At 45.7% G+C, this 6739-nt stretch overlaps 1 long non-coding RNA gene across 1 annotated transcript; it reads right to left on the reverse strand.

Moving 5' to 3' along the window:
* Window positions 1–3990: 3990 nt before the first annotated feature.
* LOC123170282 (uncharacterized) lies at window positions 3991–5230 on the reverse strand. Its single transcript, XR_006485125.1, has 3 exons — window positions 5001–5230; window positions 4696–4918; window positions 3991–4232 (listed from the first exon to the last, which is right to left on the reverse strand). It is a non-coding gene; the product is annotated as an uncharacterized lncRNA (long non-coding RNA).
* Window positions 5231–6739: the final 1509 nt, after the last annotated feature.

Genomic DNA, 6739 nt, shown 5'->3' on the forward strand with positions numbered 1-6739 from the left:
TCCTTCACAACTCCCTTTGTATGGAACAAATTATGCCTCTGATTTTGCTCAGCTTGTGTAACCTGCACACTCAAAACACGTTGAGCAACTAAACATTCATACCTGTCAGCATCTTCAGCAGCCATGTATTGCGTCTCATGATCAGAATCATCTCCACCGTGTTCTTCATGTGTAATAAGAGCCAAAGTCTCCTCATCATAGTCACTAGCGGACTCATACCCACCATCCTCAGTAGCAATCATCACACGCTGAGATTTGCATTCTCTCGCAAAATGTCCTCTTCCCTTACAACGACGACAAATAATATCACTTGTGTGCCATGTTGACGCCATGGAAGAAGAAGAGCTCTGCGCAGGCCCGGCAGGTGTGCTCTTGGCAGAGAGTGGTGGTTGTGCCTGTTTCTTGTATCACGGCTGGAGGTGGCACCTGATGGAGGTGATGGTGTAGTGCAAGTAAAGAATGCACGTGGTGTCCATGATGAAGGTCGACCTGCAGAAAAGTTAGTTCGCGCCAATGCCTGTCGATCCTGCACTTCATGTTCAGCTTTACAAGCAAGATGGAATAAACGAGTGATATTATTATACTCCTTATACTCTAGAATGGTCTGAATGTCTCTATTTAATCCAGCCATAAAACGTGCAAGCATAGCTTCATTCTCCTTAACAATACCACATCTAATCATGCCAGTTTGTAATTCCTGATAATATTCTTCTACGGAATTTTTTCCTTGTCTTAAACGCTGCAATTTTGTTGATAATATGGTGGAACCCAACGAGTACGCATAGCAATTTTCAAAGCAGCGCAAGTAGCTGGAATAGGATATAATCTACAATGTCCAGACCACCAAACACATGCAAAGCTAGTGAAAGCACAAACAGCAGCAGGAACACGTCTCTCCTCAGGTTATTGTAAACATGTAAATCGTTGTTTAGTTTCTAACTCCCAAGTAAGATACATATCAGGAACATATCTACTCTCAAATGGTGGAATATTCAATTTCAGTTTAGGGAGATGGTCATGATCTCGTACCTGAGGGAGAGCCCTACCATTGCCATTATTTGCATGTGGATGACCTGGTGGTTGTGGTGCTGGTGGTTGCACGTAGTTCTGATTTTAATCAACCTTATCCTCGTAATCTCCCGCATAATCATCCTCCTCCCCATCAGCAGCAGGAGCCACAAAATTATCAACAGCAGCACCAACAGTTTGGCCAGGCTGAAGAGGAACACGGCTCGCTCGGCGAAGGGCTGTTACGCGACGTGGAGTTAGTCGTTGTTGTTGTTGTTGTTGTTGTTGTTGTTGTTGTTGTTGTTGTTGTTGTTGTTGTTGTTGTTGTTGCAGAGGTGCGGCAGGTGCAACCGGTGGTGGAAGACGCGCAAGCAGTTCATTAAATCTGTTATCGAGCTTTCTTTAGCACGTCTTCTCAAGGCCAGTGATCTTCTCCATGGCCTCTTCAAAATTGTTCAGCAGATCTTGCACCTGTTCAGACATCATTTGCTGAAACTTATCATGAAGCTCCTTGTTCGTTAAGTTCTCCCAGTCAATCTCGTCGGCTTGTGATCCTGGCATGGTTAGCAGCAATAGAAACACACAAGAATATGATCCTACAGACTACTAACAAGTGGTGGTGGTGGTGGGTGTCACAAATCCGTCAAGCAAATCTCAAATTCTTACCAGTTCTTACCCAGCAGCAGGCGGTGATCGGCAACCGATGTAGTCAAAACTCTCAAAGCTTGGATAAAGCGATTACCAGGGAGAGTCAAACGCATGATGTAGATGTATGTGGAGCTGGGAAGGCTTATAATATGGTAGCAAAAAGGGTCAGCAATAATCAATTCAGATATGCAAAGTTGAATAAACGCCTCAACGATGATATTGTGCTGGTCCTAGGCTAGACCGTACTAGAGACGCGAGCCTAGAACACTAAAAAAATCACGGCGCTGCACGTAAACAAGGGAGGAGCACACACTGATTTTTTTTCTCTTTTCTTCATTTTTTTTGCACTTTTTTTCCTCTCTTTTTTGCTCCGCAACAATTTTTTTTTAAAAAAGTCTACAAATGTCCTAAAAACTGCCTAGCCAGAATTTTCCAGACTTAGTTCTTTTTTTGAAACTGGAACTATTTTTCTTCTACGAATGGCTCGGAAGTTGGGGAGTCCTACTCTATCACGACTCGGAGTACCGCGTGATCTGGAAATCGAGAACAAAGCAACATTTACTAGACTCGGACTAGGACTGGTGGCGGAGATGAATCTGGTGGAAACTCGGACTGGTGGCGGATATATGCAGGGCGGTGGAACACGGACTGGTGGCGAATCTGTGATGGAGGTGGACTCGGATTAACGTGATGGCAGTGGATATGTGGTATATGGTAGCGGCGATGACGATGGTGGTATATGGCAGCGGTGATGACGATGGTGGTATATGGCAGCGGTGATGATGATGGTGGTATATGGCAGCGGTGATGACAATGGTGGTATATGGCAGCGGTGATGACGATGGTGCGGCGGCGGCGTGACAACTTGTAAACAGAACTCGAAACTCTAAAGGACTAGACGCTAGGACCAGGAACTTGACACGACGATGCAACCGCAAATTCAACAAAGCAAATACCGAAAAGATTACGCAAAGGCTCAGATTGGTTCGGATAAGATGAACTAACCCCTTTTTTTTGCTTTTTCGTGGACTATAGGTATGAAGAACAGACTCGATCTAAACTACGAAAAACTGTAAAATCTCACCGAGCAACCTGGGCTCTGATACCACTTGATAGAGGCAAAGGTGTCCCGAAGTTTCGATGAGATGGTGGCTATCGTTTTCTGTGGGAGTCGACCTTGACGATCCGACTACGAACGTGCGAGACGTCACGCCTTAGCAATCGCTAAACCAACTTCCGAGGGTTATTGACCACGCCGGAGCACGATCAACCTGACCACGAGGGCCTGTTTCCTGCGAGCAAACGAAGAACAAGCAAGAAACTAAGATTGCAATCTGGATATTGCGAATATAAGAGGAAAGCTTTATTAATGAAGGTGGGGTTCTGTGACGCCTTGGTCTGGTCGTTGAACACAAACGAAGTACGCGAAGTTGCAGCTATGGCGAACTTTTAATCTAAACAAAACCCAAAGTCTAAACGGTGCCCTAATGGCTGTATATATAGAGGAAGAGGGGGGGAATTTCGTGGCCCTTGGGGAAGGGGTCCGAAACCAACCCTATCCCTTGTTTCCCCACACATACGGACTCTAAAAACAGCCTATACTTATGTATTTCGAAATTACATGGGCCTGGCCCAATAATAAGGTGACGCAACACCTAGAATAGCCTCTGGACGAAGTTTATGAAGTGGCATCTTGTATATTTCGTCCAAGGCTTCATGCACTCATTATGGTGGCTTCAAAGTCCTGAAATCATCACTTGTAACTCCGTTCTTGTTCCCCTTGCGCATGCCATCAACTCCATGCTTGTTCTTGCTCCAATGTTCATCCCTCTTATCCATGCCAGGCCCTTCATTTGTAAGCAAAACAAATGTATCCAATTTAGGCAGCATCATATTCTCATGAACATTAGAATCATTACCAAGAAACGAAAGTACCTGATAATTTAATTGGCGTGCGCGAGCTCTAGTAATTGGTCCAGTATATGTAGTAGTAGGGGTTGTGGGTGTAACAATGGTATTGATGTCCTCATCACAAGAGAGAAGAGAGCGGTCCGGTTGGTCTGAGAGAAGGTCAACAGAGACAAAGAAGAGGCGGAAACCATGAATGAATGCAAGTTTCAAAAACAATGACGGCAACGAGTGCCAAGGCAATGCGGATGGTGCGATGATGAAATGCAACAAACAAATAAAACACACGGCGCTAACGAAAAACATGGAAGGCGTCTGGAGCGTCGGTCTCGGGTCGTCACAAACCACCCTAGCAATACCACTTCCGCCCAGAGGTGAATTAAACCCTGAGTTACTACTCAAATTGTTATATATATAATTCTCACTAGCTCAATGAATACACGAACCACCCCTGTCTACAAAGCATAGCAACTACACCTACCACGATCTGCAATGGCGGGAAGATAGCTCAAAATAAAATAGTATTCTTATCCATGCATATATTCATAGTGTGATATAACTACATGCATAGAAAACAATAGGTAAAGGATGATCAACATGTAACTTGCCTTGGTTCTGGTTCAAAAAGTCACACTCCTGACAATAGCTCGCGTCGCACTCCGGACAATCTACATGTTGCACAGTATCAACAATCAATCACCGAAACTCAAATAAAGCCAAAATAAAACCAACAGCAAGAAAAATCATTTCAAAAACCCAAAAATAGTAGCTTAACAGCACCTAAATTGCACTACGATCACAATGCAAAAAGAATCACTAAACTTCGTTAAACGGTTGGGAATTTACGGCCTCCGGAAGGTTTAATTCAAATTCAACGAATTCAAGTTTGAACAGTGCAAACATGTGAGATTTTGGTACTGTGATAAAGTGCTGATTTTTTGAGTGCATAGGAAAAAAGAATCACCTAATTTGGATATATAGAATTGGAGATATAGCAATTTGAGGATTTGAGGAAAATCTAAAAAACAAAAACTGCAACAGAAAACGCCTGGTCCTGTAGCGAACTCATGTGGGCGTCCTGTAGCAAAGTGCCACGTGGCAGTTCTTGATTAGCTGGGCGCGTGTGCTCACCCGAAGACAGAGGAAAACGGCGGCGGTCTCGGGCGTCGCCGGCGGCGCTTCTCCGGCGGTGCTCCGGCGAAGGTGAGGTGACGGGCGGAGGCGGCTTCGAGTTGCGGACGCGGTGGTGAGGTCAAACGACGACGGGGCGTGCTCTGCGGGCGACGGCGACGACGAGAACGCGGTGTGCTCCGGCGGCGGCGGACGAGCTTGAGTTCCTCGCTCCGGTGGCTCTCTGCCCACGAAAATAAATTAGGGGGTGAAGCGATGAGCGGAGGGTCGAGGGGAGTAAACGGCGTGGCCGGAAGCGTCCCTACGGCGGCGAGGTCGTCCGACGAAGGCGGCGGACTGCGGAGCTCCTCACGAGATCGGCTTCGCCCTAGCTCACGCGTGCAGCAACAGGAGACGGGGAAAAAGGGCTGCGGGGATCCTCGCGGAGGTTGGCTCGCGTGCGGTGACCTGAAAGGTCACGGGGTCGAACAGGGGCACAGATCGACTCGGGCTCGGGAAGGGCTGCGCGCGCGGTGCGGCACAGCGGTCTTCGGCTCGAGGAAGAGGACGAACAGGCGCGGGGCTCGCTAGTCAGTGGCTGGAGGCGAGCGAGCGGGCTGGGCATGCGGTCGTTGCGCGTACCGATTCGGTCGGCTGGGCTGGGTCGCGGCTGTGCGGGGTTAGGTGGGCCGCGGTGCTGGGCCGCGTGGCTGCCGTGCCGTGGCGCTGCGTGCTTTGTTTTTTTTTCTCTTTAACAAAAACTACAGCAGTAAATAACTAAAAATAAAACAACAGTATAAAAACTAAATAAAAATACGTAGACACACAGTAAAATGTATAATACTAACATAAACTACAGGAACACTAGTTCCTCACCTAATGCAATTTTTGAAAATTCATTTTATGCAAAAGGCCACACAAACAGTAAAATAACACACAATTAAAATATTCTGGAGAATAAGAAAAATATCAGAACATATCAGATAAATTGGAATTAATATTCTGCACATTATGAACATTTTTAAAAACAGGGGAGAAGTCATGTTATCTCCACTCTAATAAATTGCCTTTTGTTGCATAATGATTTGAATATTTCAGAAAAGCAAATAATGCAATAAAAGTATGATATGCATATGAATGATCTATTAACATCCTAATTTAGGAAAATTGGGATGCTACAAACCTACCCCCCTTAGGATGAATCTCGCCCTCGAGATTCGGACTGGCTAGCAAATAGGTGTGGGTGATCCTGCATATGATCCTCCTCTTGTTCCCGGGTAGCTTCCTCCTCTGTATGATGATCCCACTGAACCTTGCATAACTTGATTGTTTTGGTGCGAGTAACTCTCTATGCTGTCTCCAGAATCTTAATAGGCTTCTCCTCATATGTCAAATTACTCTCCAACTGAATTGCCTCAAGTGGCACCGTGTCCCTTAATGGAACATCCATCATCTCTGCATGACACTTCTTCAACTGAGATACATGGAACACATTATGAACTCCTGACAAGGATTCTGGCATCCAGCTGATAAGCTACCTCTCCTCTACGCTCCAAGATCTTGTAAGGCCCCACAAAACATGGTGCTAACTTACGTTGACGTTCCACTGGGAATGGAATAACAAAGGCTTTTGGCAGTTTGTGGATCGAGATGTGATTCGCTTTTTGAGTAATAGTTTCTTTCATTTGGTGTGCTCTTCCTGGAACCGGTAATAGGACAAATTTGGTGCATTCTACTTTGCTGTTATGGTATTTACAATCCTTGAATTATTCCAAACCTCTTAATTCCACGAAGTGGTGAAACTCGAAGGTATGCACGGTCTCCTACCTCATATGTCACCTCCTTACGTTTTGCATCTGCATAACTCTTCTGCCTGGACTGTGATATCTTCAGCCTGTCACGAATCAACTTGACCTTCTCCTCAGCATCCTTGATCAAGTCTGGTCCAAAGAATTGACGCTCTCCAACCTCATCCCACATCAACGGTGTCCTGCACTTTCTACCATACAATACCTCAAATGGTGCCATCTGCAGACTAGCATGGTAACTGTTATTATATGAGAAC

Source organism: Triticum aestivum, chromosome 7D (genome assembly GCF_018294505.1).
Source record: "Triticum aestivum cultivar Chinese Spring chromosome 7D, IWGSC CS RefSeq v2.1, whole genome shotgun sequence".
NCBI classification, from domain to species: Eukaryota; Viridiplantae; Streptophyta; class Magnoliopsida; order Poales; family Poaceae; genus Triticum; species Triticum aestivum.